At 45.2% G+C, this 21,867-nt stretch overlaps 1 long non-coding RNA gene and 1 pseudogene across 1 annotated transcript; both read right to left on the reverse strand.

The window, feature by feature from the left end:
• Positions 1-1,316: 1,316 nt before the first annotated feature.
• LOC126522178 (uncharacterized) lies at positions 1,317-11,786 on the reverse strand. Its single transcript, XR_007597348.2, has 6 exons — positions 11,666-11,786; positions 11,419-11,591; positions 10,151-10,389; positions 5,348-5,448; positions 3,668-3,688; positions 1,317-1,370 (listed from the first exon to the last, which is right to left on the reverse strand). It is a non-coding gene; the product is annotated as an uncharacterized lncRNA (long non-coding RNA).
• Positions 6,127-6,304, reverse strand: LOC126523102 (U2 spliceosomal RNA; annotated as a pseudogene).
• Positions 11,787-21,867: the final 10,081 nt, after the last annotated feature.

A 21,867-nucleotide genomic window follows, 5' to 3' on the forward strand; every position in this document is an offset into this window, starting at 1 on the left:
TACAGAGTTCTCTTTCGCTTAGGGGCATACGTGTGCCGGATGTGCAAATGGCGTTACCATACATGAGCATGCGCATATATGGTTTGTGTCTACTTTCGTTTCTACCACGGTGCGCCCTTCAGTTGATAGTCGGCGTTTCTGTCGTTTGGTTCTCTTTTCTTGTGTCCGTGTCCCAGCGCCTTACCTTCTTTCACGATGATATTTGATATTTTGCTTCATGTGTGTGGGGTTCTCACCCGTGCTCTTGGGACAAAGGAACGACAAGACAGTAGTGCAAACAATCACAAGGGCATTTATTGCCCATTTCATAGACCAATGCCTGCTAGCCGAGTTGCTATGCACAAGGCGCGCGACAAATTATGGAAGTCCGACTCACCGCGACAGGATAGCGAGCGAATATGTTCGCCCCGTGCTGGACACCAATGCCTGCTCGTTCGCGCGTACGGTCACGCGAACGGTGGCGCATTCGAACGATCGTGTTCGTCTATTCCGGGGTAGGCCTCGCGAGATGGTCTCGCAGGAGCATGCATCGGCGCACGCGCGGAACGTCCGCGCCGCTAACCGAACCCGAGACAAAGAAAAAGAGCCTTCTCCCTGTCACGCCCGACGAACCCCGCCGTTAGGTGGCGCTAGCAGCGCAACGTTCGTGTTATATCTCGTACTACCCTGCAAGCATACCGACTGAAGCCATAAAGCCACGCGGCGAAGCCGGATTAAAGGAGACGGGAGCTATGTGGGAAAACAACATATCAGGGAACGCATGAGATTTGCAGATCCCCACATATATACAGTAGCGAGCCCGCAGCTTGGGTTAGTTGAATAGGAATGATCGTTAAGCACACGTAGCAGCGTTAGTTACGCCTAACGTGGGCCGCCGAATTGATTTCGACATCCGGGCGGCTTTCTTGCGTAGACCTCCCGCACTTCCTGATTTTACATTTTTTTAAAGTGGATAACTTATATTATGTGCATATTTAAATGGCAAAATCCGGAAGAGAATAAAGGGTGCAAATTCCATTGTAGTTGGTGGCAACGTATTTAAGGTTTTCGCATGAACTGCCAGAGGTGTGTTTGTTGTTTGTATTTCTCGATGTCAGATATTTCCTACAGAACATTACGCTTCCTGGAGAAGTCATCGGTCCGAAAAACGTAAACGACTGTTCTTTTCATCAGATCTCCATCGCAATTCAACCGCTGCGGCCTCTAATCGCGCTCGGCAGAATGTTCTAGACACTGAGCAGCAGCAGCAGCGCTTCCAACGCGGAAGTTATCTTCGTGAGCAAAGCAAGCTCTCTTCCAAAAGCAAGGCGACTTACGATTCGGCTTCTGAGTGCGCTCGGAATCGTCAGTAGGTCGAGGAGTTTCAGCGTCTGCAAATAAAGCCGGGACGTAAGCGATAGACAGAATATTAGCAAGTATCGAATCTAGCTGCATTGATATAGCTTATGTGCCGGGAAACATCCGAGCGCTTCATATGCGCCAGAGACGGCTTGCTCGCGAAGTATGCTGCCAGCGAAGGGAAGCATTTATCGGCCCTTTCGTGGGCCAAATGAGTTTCAAAAATGGTACAGGATCCATGGCTTATCCTTAAGCCTGCGCGTATGACTACAGCGGTACGCCGACGATCTCAAAAGGTGACGTTAGGCCTGGTGTAATCACCATTGGCGACGTAAAGGCCGTGACGCAGATGGCGGCAATGCGTTTTCGATCACACCGACAAAGCGGCGCCACTGGAGTGAATAGCTGTTAAACTGACAGCTCCATATTGTCGAGATACCCTCACGAAGTTAACAGTGAAGCCATCGGAAGCATGAGTATTTGTGCATGTTTACTATAGGTCTATACTTGCAAGCGTTGGTCACCACCGCTCACGGCCGTTCATACTGTTGAACGCTTCTGTAAGACTGGAGTGCAATATTATTATACTTTAGATAGTATGCGTCACGCATAATACATCAACTTAAGGAAAGTAAAATGGTCAATAAATAGTCGAATTGCATGGAGGCTGCCAAAGTCGAGAACCTTGTTATGCAGAGAGCGGTTTTCGTTACTCTTCTATATCGTTACCTTCGTGTCATTCTATTAGGGAGTAATGACTTTATCAATATAACCGTATCAGTGTTTTAAGACTTATATTTTGTTATTCTGATAACAAATTATTACGAAGTGATACGAAGTATAAAATTTTTAAATACAATTATGTGGTTTTTACGTGCCGAACCCACAATCTGATTATGAGGCATGTCCTAGGACTTCGGATTAATTTTGTGGTTATTTAACGTGCACCTATATCTGTATGGGTGTTTTTGCATTTCAATCCTATCGAAATGCGGGCGCCGTGGCCGGGATTTGATCCCGTCCTGTTGTGCTTAGCAGCGCAACACCAAAGCCACTAAGCAACCGCGGTGGGTCATACGAATTATATAGAACGTTACTCTTTACTAGACAAGCTGTGACCTTCAAGTGAGAGCCATCATAATAAACCTTATTAGTGTAACATTACCCTATTACCGTTTTCGTTAATGCTATCATTTCCAGACAATTTCGTTTGCACGGTAAACTTCACGGATGTACAATAAGCGGCAGAACGTATCAGTAACGTTAATTCTGTGCCGAAACACTTAAAGGAAGCATAAAGGAAATATGGTGCCCAGCTAGATAAATAATTTAGAAGTGTATGATAGTTTTCTGTGTGCGATTAAATTACTTTCTCGTGTAGAAAATTACAACTTCCTGCTGTTGCTCATCAATATGATTCCCCGCCATCTAAACGGATTAGTTGACAGTAATGCTCACGGGACCTCTTTCTCTGCGATTCTCTGTGAATTTGCAAATGCTGATGTTAGGTGAGAGGTGCTGTAGCCAAAAATCGGTGTCCCCTTTCGTTATTTTTTTCATGCTTGTCTTTTTCTTGCTTGCAAAGGCTGTGTTATCACAGTTAATAATGACTTTATTATTACGGAAGCCTATATATTTCAATATAGCTTCACCTAATAGTTACCGTCAGCGTCCCTTTATAGATCCGTATCTTTGTTATTAAAACTTGTTCTCATCTCGCATCCCTTTGTCTTACGTCAAGACCATAGGTCTAATGTCAAACTTCCCATTTAACAATAATGACTGACATTCAAGTGGGCATCCCAACACTTTTTTGTTGTATGGATCAGAAAGTCAGCAGAAACGCCACGAACTATAAATGATTTTCGCGAGTATTTGGCATGAGCATGACATGGTATTTATGCTATTTGAGAATCGCTTCCAATGAGTAAATTACAGAGCGCCTTTATTACGGCCATTCATAAAGCATTGCTTGATCACACTAAAGCAATTTCGCTTCTTTATGCAATGGGCCCGACCATAATTCTCAAGATGGCGACTGCTGCGTTAAGGAGGCCCTTTTAACAATTAAAAAAATTGGGGATAATATTCGAAATAACGTTACCGTCCGGAAACGCCTTGGAAGAATCGCAACCCAGCACAGCAATACGGCTGCGCTTGGTGCTGTTTCACGATGTGGCAGTCATAATTACAGTCATTGAGGCATCTTACATTTATAGAAGACGGCCCTTGTAAATCTAGATGTTAAGGATTAGACTGAACAAGGTGACCCTTCATTGGGGCATAAAGTCTGCAAAACTTAACCATTTTCATGCAGCGTCATACTTACAGACGTGAAGTAGGGTAGGATCTTGAGGGAGACACGAGGCAAAGCACAGTATAATTAGTGGCAGATCAGGTAAAAAATTACAGCAAGGCAATGCATATTTTAAGCTTTCGTTTATAATTTTCCTTTGCGATTCTTGCGCGTTGCGTTCGAGCGAAAACAAGCAATTTTTATATCTTTGTGCCAGGATCCTAATCTTGCCACATAACATCTGACATAAGTAAACATTTTCATTGAGCCAGTGTTTATTGCAGGTCAATATGAAACAACTATTGGGATAGTTTCTAGTTCGTAAATTTATGGTGCCAATGCATGCCTGACACGTTTTTAAGTGTGGGCATTCGTTTATTGGATTCATTCATCCAATGAAATGTACACTGTAATAACGAAGAGCCAATAATAATAGAGAAACTAGTTGCCTCAAGAATGGGAATTGATCAGGCAGGGCATGGCAGCCGCAATGACTAGCAATTAAAAGTTGCACCTTGCTATAATTATCAGTGAGAAAAAGTAGTACGAAAAGGCTCCCATATAATAACTGTTGTGCGACATCAGAGATAAAGCTTAAAAAAAGACAAGATACGAAATGTTTCCCGTAAGTGGCACTGCTTGAAATAAAAGCGCTAAGAGTGACGTAAACAGGTAAAAATTAAACAACCCTTTTCCTTAGCGTCACTCAAACTGATCGCGATATTGCCGGATGCTTATCAGTGTCGGAAATTGAAATCATCTTAGCGCTCACCGATCAATCGTAATTTATTATTAGTCGTACAGTGTACGCTAAAATAAAGAAATGCAGCAAAAGCATACATAACAATGTTTTCTTAGCTCAGTTGAAAAGAAATATCTTAGCCTGACCATAACGTAATGACAGCCGAAAGACTGCTGATTCATTCAAGAGCACTGAGCGACAGGCTTTTCCCCAATTATGCGACTTTTGTCTTTCAAGGAGGTCCCATGTTTAATCCGAATTTTCAGCACAATTACTCCACTAGACCTCCTCTCAGGGTGAATGACAGCTCTGATAATCGGCTGAAGTAGTCACTATAGCTCAATGACACCAAACGATGAGCCTTCCGGGAAGTACTTATTACCCTTGCATTCTGATGACATTTTAATTGCACTGGAGTGAGGGCTTGCTTCAGAAACTTCTCGGTCGTGCAGAAATCAAGGAGGTGGTTCGTTACACCATCGCGTTTTATTCAAGGAAAAGCGACGCTGTTTTAACAAGAAATGAGGGGCGCTTGATCTATATAATAACACGAAGGGCAGCGACTTGCTCTTCCAGGCCCGAGCTGACTGTCTGAGGACAGAATCCATGCCAAATGAATATTCGCGACGTGGTTAAGGTATGTGTCTGCTGAATCAAAATTTCTAAAGTGACTTTGCGCATTGTAATGCCAAGATCTTACCCCACCCAGAACTTCTGCGAAAATAAGCCTACATAATTTTTATTCTTTTCTCGTCTGAGATATTGCTTGAGCGCGGGTTTCACTTAGCAGGAAACTGACTTTTTGTCAAACACGAAGTCACACTAAGTGCCACCACTTATATGTGGCGTTTACAGCTATTTGTCCGTAAGATGGCAGTACGGTGAGCTAAAGTTGGTTTCGGCATCGCGGCGAAGCTCACTATTCGCTCATTAAGCAGCGGAAGTAATGAGCAGGAACATTTGATGCTTACAAGCAGCCGTCAGTATGAGCAAGAGAAGGATGAGCAAAACCAGGGGTACCAGGATGCACCCGCAGAATGGCAACAGCGTTAGCGTTCCTTCCCTTCCTTTTCTGTAGAGAGAGAGAGAGAGAGAGAAATGGCAAGTCAGTGAGATGACAGAGTCGCTTTCATTATTTCACTTTGCACATTCACAACTTTTTCCCGTGAACCATATTGATTGATGGTCAACTCTTTCCTAGATTCACCCGCCGTGGTGGCTTAGCGGCTATGGTGTTGCGCTGCCAAGCACGAAGTCGCCGTAACATACCCCGGCCGCGGCGGCCGCATTTCGATAGGGGCGAAATGCAAAAAAAAAAGAAAAAAGAAAGAACGAAATCACCATTTTCTCGTGTATTGGGTGTACGTTAAAGATCCCCTGACAGTCAAAATTTATTCAAACTCCGCCACTACGGCCTGCTTCATAATCAAATCGTGGTTTTGCTTCGTAAAATCCCACTATTCATTTATTTATTCATTTAATAGATTTCCTAGTTACCGTAAGCAATTGACGTATCCGCAAACTCCCGAGACTAAGAAAGATTTTTGTATGCTAACCTTGAACTTAAATTCTGCGGGTTTACTTGCCAAAACCACTGCATTATCATTAAGTGGGCCAGAATGAGGAACTCCGGATTTATTTCTACCAAATGGTTTCTCTAAAGAGCATCTAAGTGTAAGTACACGAGCGTTTTCACAGCGAAGCTGCATATGTCTATATAGTTTCCAGCGGATCTATGTCCGTAGACCAAAAACCGTGGGCCGATCCCGGAGATAGTGCAATACCGGGCCTACCCGTGGCGGTGGTGAAGCAGGCTTCAAATACTCAAGCAACTTGTAAAAATAAGTAATATCGTGGGTCTAAACAGAACGAGTATCAGATATTAAGCTGATAAGAACAGATACTACACTTTGACCCGCGTCGGCCATGTCTACGTTCGCACATACCTCTCTTTGACGGCGTTCCAAGCGCTTGCCTATCTCCTTTCCTTTCCTTCCGCTCTCTCGCGGTGGCGATCCCGTCGCCCACGCGAATGAATGCAAACATCACGATAAATGAGTTCGTACCTTTGTTCAAAATTCTGTGTCACCTCTGCGTCGTACGGCGAACAGCTTCCCTGGTCATCCACCTTCACAAAGTGGAATAGCTTATTTTTTTTTCATTTCTGCAAGCATGGAAATGCGGCCGCCGCGGCCGGGATCGCACCCACGACCTTAAACTTAGAAGCGCAGTGTCACAGCCCGTAAGCTAACGTGGCGGGTGAAGACGTATGTGCGAACATTGGTTGCGTGATAATTTCATATGGATGCCAATTTTTCGTGTGATGACTCTGCCTCCACCTTGCTGACTTTCACAGAAGTCAGTGCGTACTCCATTCGTTTTCTCTCAGCCATACGGCCTACAATCTTCTGACCACCTGTAACAGAGTTGGTATAGCGACTACTCCAGTAGAGCTGTAGTGTCGCATTTGATACCTCGGCTAGCAGGTCGGACTTCTTTAACTGCGGCGTCTTCCTTCTGAACAGCACGCATAACATACTTGGCTGAAAAAAAAACGTGGCGCCTGTTAAAAACAAATGTGGGGGGGGGGGGGGGGCAACTAAGCACTGCCGCAGTCTAAGACATTATTTGGAAAGAAAGGACTCGTGGCTTGGAGCAGGAGTGATAAACGACCCGGAAACCACCACGACGGCCATCCTTGTAACACCGCGTTGCTGGCGATAATTGAGAGATGCCACACTTGTACATGTCGAAATCAACAGAAAGAGTGAAAGCCTGCCGCTGCAAACCAAAATTGAAGCAATTAAGTGCACTTTTTTTTGTGTTCAGCGCCTATGCAATTCTCCATCATTGAAGATAAGTGTATGCCGCCGTCGAGGTGAAATGCGTGACAGCGCTATCGTGACTCTCATAGCTGATCCTCACCGTTCTACAGACACTCCTGCCGGTTCTCTCAAGTCGGTGGGGCAACAGAACTTCTTGCGTCCCCGTCCGGCCTAGAGCGCCGAGCTCTATCATGTATACCGAACACATGTGGGGATTATGCAGCGCTGTGTCGGCCGCCACGAACTTGTCGTACAACACATACCAGAAAGAGTAATGTTTGTGGCTGACTGCCACAAACATTATTTGGATTTCGCTAAGGCATTCGACAAGGTGTGTCATGCTCTTCTCTTACACAAACTAAGTATTTTAAACATGGACCCTACACTACTTAATTGGATCTGTAGCTTTCTTACATCGCGCGTTCAGTTTGTTTCTGCTAATGAATCTAATTCCTCTTTAGCCCCTGTCGGCTCAGGCGTCCCTCAAGGATCTGTGCTGGGCGCACTTTTGTTTCTTATATACATTAATGACTTATCTACTAATATTTCATCAAATATATGTTTATTCGCAGACGATTGTGTGATATACCGCAAAATTTCCAATGACTGTGATGTAACGGCTCTGCAAACTGACTTAAATAATATAACTGATTGGTGCAGCACGTGCAAGATGCAACTTAACATTAAGAAGTGCAAAACTATGAGGGTTTCTCGTACTAACTCTAGTTCACCTAATTACTCTCTCACTAATATATCACTCGATTGTGTGATCTCGTATCGTTATTTAGAAGTGACCATAACTAACAATTTGTCTTGGAAATCGCATATAGATATTATAATGTCCAGAGCTAATCGCACTTTAGGGTACCTGCGCCGAAACTTTTCTCATGCACCATCATCATTAAAACAATTACTGTATACCACTTACGTTCGCTCGCAAGTTGAGTATGCTTCATCAATATGGGACCCCTGGCATTCAACACTAATACATACGCTGGAAGCTATACAAAACCGCTCAGCCCGTTTCATTTTAGATAACTTCAATCGGACAGCAAGCGTAACACTCATGAAATGTTTATTAAACCTGCCTCTCTTATCCGACCGCCGAAAACACTCACGCTTTTCTCTTTTCACAAAATCTATTATCATAACACCTTTTTACACACTCTTTGGATCAGGCCAGCACCTTTCATTTCTTCTCGTCGTGATCATAATCAGAAAGTTAGCATATCGCATTTCAATACTATGCGATATGCGCGATATATGGGCGCGAATTCATTCTTACCAATGACTAGCAAAGACTGGAACAACTTATCGCCTTCATTAAAAGGTATAATTAATCCACTTCTGTTTAGAAACGCACTTGAAAACGAACTTTTCTAATATACTTACAATTTGTCTTGCCTATGTGTATGTGCCTTTTTCTATTGCAGCGTTTTCATCAGCATCATGATCAAAAAGTTAAGAATGCATTTTGTAAATCTACTGTACATATGTTTTTCGAACCTCTTTACCATTGTATACATCACATTTGTATTTGCATTTTTTGTACCTCTGTTTGTTATCATCGGATGTCAACTCAAATTTGGAATTATTACTGCTGTTACTTATTTCGTTTGAGTTACTTTTACCGATGTTTACTTTGTATTCTCTTGGCCCCTCCCCTCTATAATGTACTATGTACCTTGAGGGCAAAATAAATGAAATGAAATGAAAGTACCTCATAGCATATGCTGTAGAGCTTTTTACAATTTACGAGAGATATTTGGCACTAGTGTCCATGGCAACCACAAGCGTCGTTGTTCAGCTGCAGCTAGGGAATAATCCTTAATAGTTGGAATTGAATAAACGTGGTCCTCGTGGCTTCAAATGACTTTCTCACTGTGCTGACCGATCAATTTCAACAAGACGTGCTATAAATAGAACTGAAATCCCGTCAGATCAAGTCGAATTTAATTTACGTCATAAAAAATAAATGCGTCGCATGTGTATTCAAAAGATTCACGTAGCTGAAACGGTACTTCCTAATTCGGGTGCATGTGCGCCGAAAAAGAATTGTCATCATACGTTTACTTTTGCTTGCTCAATTAAAAAGATAAAGCGTGATAGGCAAAGTCACGATAACGTTTGGAGCCGCAGGCACCAAGATTAGGCAACTCTATCTACTACTGAATGCTCTCATGTTAGCTCAAAGGTCTGAACGACAGGCTTCTTTTTAGCAAATTTAGTGGGATACTGTATAGTCTTTTGGGCCTCCAATAAGCTCGTGAGGACCCACCATCCCCTAGACGCTGCGAATGGCGCTGTACGTTTCAAATGAGCAGAGTTACCTCCAAAACAACGCTACCGCCATAGAAGGCCGCCAAAGATTGTTAGCCTGGTGTTACCACAGCGACCCATTTCGCCTCCATACAAGCAAGGTGCCTGCGCAGCACCTTTATCTGCCGTCTTAGTTGCATCCGCCGTTGTTTCATCGCTGACAAGGATTCTGGTTGTCCCTGAGCGGCCATATTCTGTCTAAATTGTGAAAAACGTTTCAAGTTGCTCTGATGTGCAGGCAAGCCAATGAGCGGATGACGTCACAACATGAAGTTTCTTTCCCCCTTTTTCAACCGCGGTTATAGGAGGCTCATAACGACGGGGTACACACCTCCGCTATCCACTGCTGCGGAGTACCACTGTCGATACATTTCGAAGGCTTGGTGCTTTTTTTTTTATCCACACACGTGCGTTGTACTGGTAGCTTACCGTACCAGTGCAACGTCAAGGAGAACTGGACCACTGTGGCTATGACAATGATGATTAGTTTCCTTGTGCCACTGACCCATTTCATGCACCTAATATATATCACACTGCCTGCGTGTATGGAGGCAGTGTGTTGCAGAATTTGCAGAAGTACGCAGACTTTCTATTTCGCGTGCTAAAAGTTTGCTGTCAAGTTGAACTCACGGCTCGAAGCGCTCTTTCAAATCCGAGGTCTTTGGTTTGTTCGTGACGGGCAAGGACTGAGACTTTGGCGCGGTGCCCGAAAACATGAGAGCGCTGGGCGGAAGTCCAGGCGTGATGCCGGACGGTACACCAGACGAAACGGCAGAAGCGCTGCTGGTCGCGGTGCCGGACCTCGTTTCCGTTCGACTTTGGTCCCGCCGTAGGACTTCCGACACTCAATCTTCGGAGCGTGTGCTTGACTGCGAACGAGGATACATTGAGAAGGATAGAAAAAGCTTTCTTCTGTGTAATTGAAGGGCCACTATAGGCGCATAATAGGCTTGACATCTGTTTGTTATTTTGGCTTCTACAATGCCAAGGAATGGCCGCTTTTACTGTAACAACAGTTTCGCTAGAAGTAGAACTTCGTGCTTTGACGCACAATAAAGAACATGAAGACTGAGAGAAAGAAAGCTGCTTTTAGACAGCTTGGCGAAGCTCTCACCCCGTGTATCTCGGACAGGTATCAGCTTCAGGGAACGCAGATGTTGAAGGATACCTGACGTTGCAAACTACATACAATTCACTCATTTTGACAAATGCGCAAAGTGTAATCATACCGAAAATAGGACCACAAAACAAAAATGACAAGGAATATTTGATAAATATGTTCGCATGAGTAATGCCACCGTGAAAAATAAAAACAGCAAGAAATTTACACTGGTATGTAATTTTCTTAATATTTGCCAATCTGAGAAGACTGAAAAGGTATGCGCGTAGAATGCTGTTTTTCGTTACTATTGTTTGCGGACTGCCATTATCAAAATCAAAGTCAAGAACGTAAGGCCTGGTATGAGCATGGTATGGTATGAGTATTAGTAACATTAGTGATTGAATAGTGCATCAATATAACTCTCAGATACGGCATGAACAGCTTAAATATATACGGTGCTCCACGGCGACGCCAACGCCGACGGCGAAAAATTTGCTCGATATGTCCATATAATTGCTATCGCTGTAATTGCGATTCATCGACCCCTTTCGAGCGAGCCACGTACGTTTACGTAGCAGGGCGTTGTTAAAGTAGTTCGACGTTTTTTTTTTATATTGCCTCGGAAGACACTCGCCGGTACGTACCACATCAAATTCAAACCTATCACTATGCGTGACGCATTGTACACTAAGTATCACCAGGAAGTAAACGTCCACTCAAATAATAGCGATGGCTTAAAAAGCACGATCCTCAAAAATGCCCATGACTGTCGCAACGCGCCTGGATGCGTACTCACCGTGGTAGAAGTCCCTGGTTCTACATTGACTGACACGACTCCCGTGAGCAAGGCTCCCGCGTGGGCGCCCAAACGTCAGTTAATATCGCTTCGGTCGGCGGCCGCTTCCTGTTGTCGCCTTGGAACGACTCATTCGAGTGGAGCTGGATCAGCGGCTCGTCTGGCTGCTTCCCCTGCGTTCAAAAAAATGAGGCGAATATCGTTGGAGGCCGCGGCACGTTGCCGTAAACGGGCGCCGTCTGCTCACCGACGGAACTCGACTCTCTTCTCTCCACGACTGGCAATTGAAAGAAAACGCTGTTCCCTGGTTTCAGAAGCCGTCCCGAAAGGAAAGAACGCCACCGAACGCACTTCTTTGTCGTCCTCTCTGCTCGACCGTAGCAGTTGCTCGAGCTCGTCGGTTTGGCAACGTAAGCGCGCGCTCTCGTGAGCGCGTAGGTGGGCTCGTGTCCCCGTGTGGTTTAGCTCTAAGTATACTCAGTACAGTGACGAATCCCACGGGGCATGGACCTCTATTGCAGGGGGCATGGTACAGATCAGTGGGATGGACAGAACTAGGTTAGTAGCCGACGATTTCTCTGCAAGTGTGTGGAGGTAGACGAGGAAGTTGCAGGGTAGCTTATTAATGAGGTATTGTAGGCATTAAACCAGAAGCCACATTCATCAAAGCAATAACGCTTATATCAACAAAGGAATAACATTCCCACTTGTCCTTCTTTAATGGTTTTATGAATGCGTAAATTATAACGCTTGGTTATTCTCTTGCTCGGGGCATGCGTCATAATCTTCTGAGAAGAGCAAAAGAAGAAGAAGGTAAAGCGATCGAAATGTAGATACATGCCATTTAAATCTGTATTAGTAGTACTAAAATTATAGACATTGCTGGGTAATTCGCAATCAATTTCGATTACATACGCTTGCAGTGAATCAAACATTGTCGAGGCCCATGCCGATGAGACCTTCTTTCAAAATTACAGGGCACCTTATTGCGGCAAGCAGCGCAAAACAGGGAAAGGAAGAGGCGAGGACTCGACGGATGGGACTGTCTGCTTGAAATGTTAGTCATCAGTAAACGAGGGCTCGCATCGCAGCGTAACTTTTTGTTTGGCTCATTGCACGTCATGAGTTGAGAGCAACGCAGAGCAGGTTTCAGGAGTGAGAGCGACAGATCGTTAATGGCAGAAAACTGGAGTTGTCGCCGGAGTGAATTACCTCTAGGCTGCTACTACACTCTAGGGAAGGGCTTTCGGGGAAGAAGGGAGGCAAATGTGAAGAGGGAGGAGGGGGCTATGAAGAAGTTTATGATGATGCGGGCTGCACGGTAGACTGCTTAAGCCTCCGGTACAGCAGCTCAAGAAGAATGCGGTCGATTACCGGTGGTTTAGATTGCAAGTCGAGTCTCGTGAATGCTCTTTCAGTTACTTTCGTGTTAATATTCGTTGATGATTTTCTCTAGTTATTTTGCCTTCCTTTCGTATTGATAGGTTCGTTTTGTTTGTATCGAAGCTGCCCTCCGATTTCTCACGAACCCCCCCCCGTGCAGATGCTCCCCAGTCAACCTCTTTAGTTACCTTGAATGAAGTCCTCATTGGGGTGCCACTCTCCCAAAAGCGAGATTCGAACAACATTCGAGTGCCTGCCAGCTGTAGCGTAAACGCACATGCCCACGCCGAAAAAGAAAGAAAACAGACGCCGTCGAAGGTGACAAGATGAACTAAAACCTGACGTTTCGATCCCAACATGGCAGCCCTGTTCACAATCAGTCACAATCTTCTTATCGCGTTGCCTTGTTCAGAACCTTCATTGGGAGCAAGGCTTCTCTGTGCGGGCCGGAACATCAAGTTCTCGAGTGTTATTTTCACCTTGGTCGGCGTCTGTTTTCTTTCTCGCCACGATTCTTCCCGAACAGAGTAGATATTGTGAGGCTCTCGACTTTATCAGACAGGTGTTCAGTTCTACGCAAGGTAGCGGAGGTGTCTTCAGCGACCAAGCGACAATTGCGAACTTATCTATACACACGAAAGCGGTTTGGCGTTTCACAAAGCCGCTACCTGTATCAGTCCGCGTTTCACGGAAACATACAACTCGTTCTTTTTATATCGTTTTTCAATGTGTGATTTTGATAATGCAATCGTTATAAGGGCAGTTGGTCAGTAAGTTATGCTTTGGAAACATCATTTTTACTTGTAACTAAAAATAAGTGTGGTAATTGCATCCTAAATACAGCATGACCTACATCTATGCGGAATAGAACTAATGTATAGGTTGTAAGCTAAAAGCAAAAAAATATTGTTGCGTGCAGATTTGTAGCAGCTTGTCTAGTTTCGCAAAAATTTTAATAGCGCTTTCAATTTCTTGATTAGTGTGGAAGTGACGACCTACATTGATGTGGAAAACAAATAAGATAAAATTTGTTGGCGAGAACTAGAACGAAAGTAAAAAAAGAAAACGAATTGTGGTGTTTTATGAGCCCGAACCACGATATAATTATGAGACATGCCGTAGTGGGGGGACTCGGGGGTTAATTTTGACCACCTGGGGTTCTTCAACGTGTACCAACTTCACGGTACAGGGCGCTTTTTGCGTCCCGCCCCCATCGATATGAGGCCGCCGCGGCCTGGATTTGATGCTGCGCCCTCGGGCTTCCCAGAACAATGCTGAGGCAAGTACGCCACCACAGCGGGTGAAAGAAACTCTTCTCAGCGGAATTGTAGAAACTTATCTAATTTCGAAAAAATTTACAATTTTCAGATAATGGTTTCTGCTTCTTTGGGTTTCTTTAGCCCACTAGCGGGTAACTGTCATGTGTTAACAAACCAACACACATCTTAATAGAAAAAAAAAAAAGAATCGAAACATCCGTTGAGCAACGGTTAGTGTTAATTTTCCAGGAGGTATTGTGTATACTGGTGTCCTACATACTGTAATTACGTCCTGCAGATAAGAAATAATTTTTTTGTCGAAGACTAACTCTCACCATACTTCGCGGGTGTAGAATACCGATTTGAGTGGCAAACGTTTGTGGGGTTGAGCCGCGGAAAATAAGTTATTACGCATAAACGCACGAACACCCACACTTATCGAAGTACGTCACTTTCCGCAATAGATTTCACCTTCGCTAGTACTAATTTATCTATCTCCACTTGGTCTGCTATCCCCGCAGGGGCGTCTGCGTCAGCAGGCGTTTGGTGTGTTGCGACACCACGGACCCGAGCACACGAGGGTCGGACCCTCCCGCGTGTAGCTGTGCGCGGCTTAGCCGTGTCTGGGGAAAAGGGGATCCTGGGGGTTGAGCCGATGCTGGGTGTTGGACCTTTAAGGCTCCCTGGCGGAGGCAACACACCTCTTCGGCCTCGGCTTCACATAGACGGCACCTCCAGACTGACCCACCTGGAGGACATCGGCAGTCGCCTTTTCCTGTCTCTCCCTCCTCGAATCTTCGTCTTTATCTCTCACTTTTTGACCTTTCCTGTCTCCTTCTCTCTTCTTTTTTTACTTCCTTTCTCTTGGCGGCAAGGGTTAACCCTGTGTGGCTATCCAACCTTGGGTACACCATATTCGGTTATAGTGACGGCGTACGACTGGCGTCGTGCAGGCTTGCACACAAGCTGTGCCGCGTCCCCTCGTTGGGCTCCGTGGTGGGCGGTCGGCGCTGTTGCCGAATGTATACATTTTTCATGGAAACTTCTTTCCCCTCCCTTGCTGATCGCCCTCAGAAACGAGGGCGCACCGAAGATGTCTTCAAGTTTTTTGGACGCCAAACACAGAATTTTCCCCGCTTCCACGTTATTCATTCCGAAAAGCCAAACAAAGCAGTGCGAAACATTTCACCATTCCTTGTTTCAAAGTCCCTGACTGATGTTTTTGGTCCAGGATACAAGGTGTCGAGGATGGCAAGCGGCGACCTCCTCTTGGAGCTCCGCGATGTAAAACAATATGAAAAACTACCGCAACTAGTGTCATTTGGAGAGACCCCCATAACAGTAACCCCGCACCGTACAATGAACACCACCCGTGGTGTTGTGTCAGACGATGATTTGCTTGAGCTGACGGAAGCGGAACTCCTGGAGGGCTTCAGCGAACAAAATGTGACCAATGTCAGAAGAATTAAGATGAGGCGGGACGGTAAAGAGATTCAGACAAAGCACCTAATAATTACTTTTGGATCAAGTATCTTGCCCGAATCAATCGAGGCCGGGTACATCAAGCTCCGTGTGAGGCCGTACGTGCCAAATCTGCTCCGATGCTTCAAATGCCAGCGCTTCGGCCACAGTTCGCAGAGCTGCCGGGGCCGCCAAACATGTGCGAAATGTAGTGCCCACGAACACACCACTGAAGCTTGTGCAAACGCTCTCCACTGTTTAAACTGTGATGGGGATCACGCCGCGTACTCGCGGTCGTGCCCCTCCTGGAAGAAGGAAAAAGAAATTGTAACCATAAAAGTAAAAGAGAATATATCGTTCAAAGAGGCACAAAGGCGGGTAGCATACCTGCCAAAGAAAAGCTTTGCCGAAGTGGCGCGTCAGGGGGCAGCGTCACAACGGCCTCCGGCGGCTGTCCGACCCACAAGCAGTGAGTCGGCAGTCACGCCATCTGCCCCCGCGGCGGTTGCAGCTAGCGCTGCTCCGTCAACCGAGGAGAAGGGACCATCCACCCCAAAGGTGGGTGCAGCCGAGGCTGCCCCAACCTCCGAGGCCCCTTCCAGCGCTGGCAACGGCCAGCGCAGCCAAATCCCTCAGGGAGCCCCATCGACCTCCGGGCTGGTGGGCGCAGGGGTCTTGCCCTCCAAGGCGGGACTCCCTCTGAAAACCTCTCGCTCGCAAGAGCTCTTGTCCGGCGTCTCACACGAGGCAATGGACACTACACCTGTCCCCAAGGCGCACCAAACGCCTAAGGAGCGTCGAGAATCACTTGAACGCTTCAAAAAGAACAAAACACCTATTACAGGTCCTCGAAAGGGCTCTGTAATCTAAGGCATCTTTCCGTTTCCGTATACGCAGCACTAATTTACATTAAATATGGATACACAAATCATACAATGGAACGTCAGAGGTCTCCTTAGAAACCTTGATGATTTGCAAGAACTCATCCACAAACATAATCCAAAAGTGCTGTGTTTACAGGAAACACACTTAAAATCAAAATACACAAACTTTCTTCGACAATATGTTACTTTTCGGAAAGATCGCGATGATGCTGTCGCATCATCGGGCGGTGTCGCAATTATAATTCAAAAAAGCGTAGCGTGCCAACGTTTACAGCTACGAACGGCCCTTGAGGCAGTGGCGGTTCGAGCTGTTTTCCTTAATAAACTCGTCACGATTTGCTCACTTTACGTACCCCCACACTACAAATTAAACAAACGTGAATTTCAGTCATTTATAGACGAATTGCCAGAACCTTATGTTGTTCTTGGCGATTTCAATGCGCACAGCTGCCTGTGGGGCGACTCTCGTACAGATGCGCGAGGTCGTCTTGTTGAACAGTTCCTTTTTTCTTCCGGAGCGTGCCTTCTCAATAAGAAAGAATCCACATATTACTCTCTTGCAAACCGATGCTTTTCGTCAATAGATCTTACTAGAGTCTCCCCGTCTGTACTGCCTGAACTTGAATGGGAAGTTACCGACAACCCTTACGGTAGCGACCACTTCCCTATACTGCTAAGATCACATAAAGAAAACGAATATCCACCACACGCTCCTAGGTGGAAGATTGAGACAGCTGATTGGGAGAAATTTCGATCTCTAACTAGTATCCCATGGGCTGACCTGTCTTCGTTAGGAATTGACGCTGCAGTCGAGTTTTTTACAGCATTCATAATAGATGTCGCATTTAAATGCATATCAGAAGTAAAAGGCTTGGCCTGCAAACGGCGTGTCCCATGGTGGAACGACGATTGTAGGATCGCTCGTAAAAAACAGAACAGGGCGTGGGGGTTGCTACGCGCTTCTCCCACTGCAGAGAATCTAGTCAACTTTAAAAAAGTAAAATCCGAAGGTAGGCGAACCCGCCGACAGGCCAGACGAGAAAGTTGGCAGAAGTTTCTATCGAGTATTAACTCGTTCAGAGATGAGGCGAAAGCCTGGAACAGGGTCAATAGGATAAGAGGGCGACAAGCACATGCACTCCCTTTGGTAAACACAGAAGGCGATACCCTACAAGATCAGGCGGACTCACTTGGGGAGCACTTTGAGAGCGTGTCAAGTGCCAACCATTACTCGCAATCCTTTCTGAAATATAAACAAATAGAAGAAAGTAAGCCACTCATGAGAAAATGTCAACAGAATGAACCATACAACTGTCCTTTTAGCATTGCCGAGTTGAGAGCTGCCTTGAGCGCATGCAAGAGCTCTGCACCGGGATCTGACAGAATCATGTATGAAATGATCAAAAACTTACACAATGACACGCAGGTTACACTACTCACACTTTTCAACACCATTTGGGATGCAGGGTACCTTCCAACCGCGTGGAAGGAAGCCATTGTGATCCCGGTTTTGAAACAAGGCAAAGATCCTTCCTCAGTGGCAAGTTACCGCCCGATAGCCCTGACAAGTTGCCTTTGTAAGGTATTCGAAAAAATGATTAATCGGCGACTCGTTCATTTCCTTGAACAGAGCAAAATGCTTGATCCTTATCAGTGTGGCTTCCGAGAAGGGCGCTCCACAACTGACCATCTCGTACGTGTAGAAGCAAATATCCGAGACGCATTTGTTCACAAACAGTTTTTCTTATCCATATTCCTTGATATGGAGAAGGCGTACGACACGACGTGGCGTTACGGAATCCTAAGAGACTTGTCAGAAATGGGCATCCATGGTAATATGCTAAACTTAATAGAAAGCTATCTGTCCAGTCGTACCTTCCGGGTAAAAGTCGGTAATGTACTTTCGCGTCCTTTTACGCAAGAAACGGGTGTACCCCAAGGAGGCGTGCTCAGCTGCACACTCTTCATCGTGAAGATGAGCACGCTTCGCGCTTCATTACCACCGGCAATCTTTTATTCTGTTTACGTGGACGCCATACAAATAGCTTTCAAATCCTGTAACCTCGCTGTATGCGAGAGACAGGTACAGCATGGCCTGAACAAAGTGTCAATGTGGGCAGACAGGAATGGATTTAAGATCAATCCTAACAAAAGCTCTTGTGTCCTGTTTACAAGAAAGAGAGGAATGACCCCAGACCCTTGCTTAGAACTGGGTGGACAACAAATACCTGTAAACAAAGAGCACAAGTTTCTAGGTGTTATACTTGACTGCAGACTCACTTTCGTCCCCCACATTAAACATCTTAAAGAAAAATGTCTGAAAACAATGAACATAATGAAACTTCTATCCCAGAATACATGGGGTAGTGACAGGAAGTGTTTAATGAATCTCTATAAAAGCCTCATTCGATCGCGACTTGACTATGGTGCCGTGATTTATCACTCTGCCGCCCCGAGCGCACTAAAGATGCTAGACCCAGTGCACCATCTAGGAATCCGACTGGCCACTGGCGCTTTCAGAACGAGTCCCATACAAAGCTTATATGTAGAATCGAATGAGTGGTCACTTCATCTGCAGAGAACATACATCAGCCAAGCATATTTTCTGAAAGTCCACTCAAATCCTCAACATCCGTGTTTTAATACCGTTAATGACACGACATATGCTACACTTTTTCGCAATCGTCCCTCAATAAGACAGCCTTTCTCGCTGCGTGTGAGGGAGCTTAGTGATGAAATGCATGTCCCACTCCTCGAGCTCCGCCTAATGCCTCCAGCTAAGCTGCTACCTCCTTGGGAGTGGCAGACGATAAAATGCGATATATCTTTCATGCAGGTTACAAAACACGCTCCAGAGATTGAAATCCAGATGCATTTCCGGGAACTGCAATACAAACACTCCTGCACGGAGTTTTACACAGACGCATCGAAGTCACGCGAGGGGGTGTCATATGCAGCCATCGGTCCATCCTTCTCGAAATCCGATTTACTGCATCCCGAAACTAGTATCTTCACGGCTGAGGCCTACGCAATATTGTCGACCGTGAAGCATATAAGGAAATCAAAACTCAGAAAATCAGTTATATATACGGACTCCCTTACTGTTGTGAAGTCTTTGATGTCGTTCTGTAAGCACAAAAATCCTATAATAATCGAACTCTATTCCGTCTTATGTAAAGCATATGTATCTAACCAGCATGTGATTATATGCTGGGTGCCTGGCCATAGCGGCATCCAGGGTAACGTTCTAGTGGACCAGATGGCCACATCAACTGCATCACACACTGTTAATTCTACCGCTGCAGTCCCTGTCACAGACCTGAAACCTTTCTTAAGAAGGAAACTGCGAAACTACTGGCAACGCTTGTGGGACCTGGAAACAAATAATAAGCTGCATGTAATAAAGCCACAATTAGGTTTCTGGCCTCCTGTAACAAAATCACGCCGGACAGATGTCCTATTCTGTCGTCTAAGAATAGGACACACATTTGGCACGCATAACTTTTTACTCACTGGAAATGAGCCTCCAACCTGCGCTAGATGCGGGGAGAGGCTGACCGTCCTCCACGTCCTCCTGGAGTGTCAGGAAGCCGAATATGACAGAAAGAAACATTTTCCCTTAGCATACCGGCAGCAGATCCCCCTTCATCCTGCAATGCTACTCGGCCCAGAACCGCTATTTGACACCAATGCAGTCCTAAGTTTCCTGAAAGATGTTGTGTTGCATGTTGTTAGCCCCACATGTTCGTAGCGTCTCCTCTCTTCGGAGGATGGCGCTGTGATAGCTCTTTTGTATAGCACGTGCCTCTAGGCCCTTGTGTTTCAAGGGCTCCGGTGAGGCAACAGTGCTCCAGGTATTTTTATTATCTCATATATTTTCTATTCTGTGTCATTCTTTTACGATGGATTTTATTGTTCATAGTATACGTCATTAGTCATCGCCATAATTTTATAGCAAGTAGATTTTACGCACTTTACAGCGATTATTTTTAGGCCACTTTACAGCCAAATCACATCTTCCATAATACATCGTCAACTTTACCACTTGTCATGGCGCTCTTTGGCCAAACCTGGCCCTTGCGCCACAAAACACTACACATCATCATTGGTCTGCTATAAACTGGGACACTAGCAGTGACCATCTTCCTGTTCTATTTGAGATTGTATGCCCATTGACTCAAATTACTATGCATTCAAATATTTTTGTTAATTTCAGCCCATTCACTTACGCATGCCGTTATCGAATCAGCAATTGGATAATGAAGAAGAAAAGGCCATAGCTTTATTGTCTGTTTTAAAAGATTCCGTAAAAAAATCACAATTCATTGTGCGCTCCACTAAAAGCGGGTCTTCTAACCCTTGGTGGTACGCAGAGTGCTCCCGCGTTTACAGGATAAGAAAAGCAGCGTTGCAAGACCAACTTCATAATCAGTGTTTTAGCAATTGCAGAGTTCGCGGCAGCAACATTTAAAAGAACGGTTGCAAATGCGAAAGATACCTTTGATTGTGAGCCCTTCGAATTTCTTTGAAAGGTCACCAACAAAAAAGCACTCTTTCGATGTCCCAAAAATAAAACGGTCCTTCCAGCACAAATAAGCGTCGACTCTGTCGTTCCAACACCCTGAGAATCGGCCATATTACTGGAAGATACTGCTGAAGGTCTAGAATGTCGCTTTAAGTTGATTTTGCCTAATCATGCTACGTCGCCTACTCATGATGAAGACTTCTAGCAAGTTACGATTTCGGAGCTGGAAAATGTACTAAGCCAGCTGCCTAACTGAGCGCCAGGCCCCGGTGGCATTAGCACGGCAATAATAAAAGCTTTATTTAAGATATCATCGCAAGCATTACTTACCAGGGTAAACCATTCTGTCAAACATTCGTGGATTCCCCCGGAATGGAGAGTTGCTAAAGTTACCCCATTATTAAAAAAAGCAAGGTGCCGGTTACGAATTAGATAACATTTGGCCAATATCTCTTACATCTAACCTAGTAAAATTCGTCGAAAGAATCTTACACGACCGCATAGATAGTTGGATAATAAAGAACATGATTTTGAGCCCATGCCAAATTGGCTTCAGATGTGGGTGCTCGATTTGGTGTGCCAATGTCGACCTAGAAAGTCGTATTCAACTAGCTCGATGTCAGAAAAAATATGCAGCCTTAGTCACTTTGGATATCACTAAGGCGTATGACAGCGTAGATGAATGGATGAAAAACTTTATTAGGGTCCTTTGCGTCTCGCTTGGCAGTGGAGCTCACCTCCTTAAATTATGGGTTCGCGGCACTGAAGTATTTCTATCTCGGCTACTAATGCGCCGATTTGAAAAAAAAATTGTTGCAGAGCACTTCCTAGAGGACACGTAACAACTTCTAGCGTATAACCAAAATTTATATTGAAGCCTCGTGAGCGGCTTTTTATATAAGAGTAAGTCGCCTTTCGTCACCGCTGTGACAGTTCA

This window comes from Dermacentor andersoni, chromosome 6 (genome assembly GCF_023375885.2).
Source record: "Dermacentor andersoni chromosome 6, qqDerAnde1_hic_scaffold, whole genome shotgun sequence".
Lineage (NCBI taxonomy): Eukaryota > Metazoa > Arthropoda > Arachnida > Ixodida > Ixodidae > Dermacentor > Dermacentor andersoni.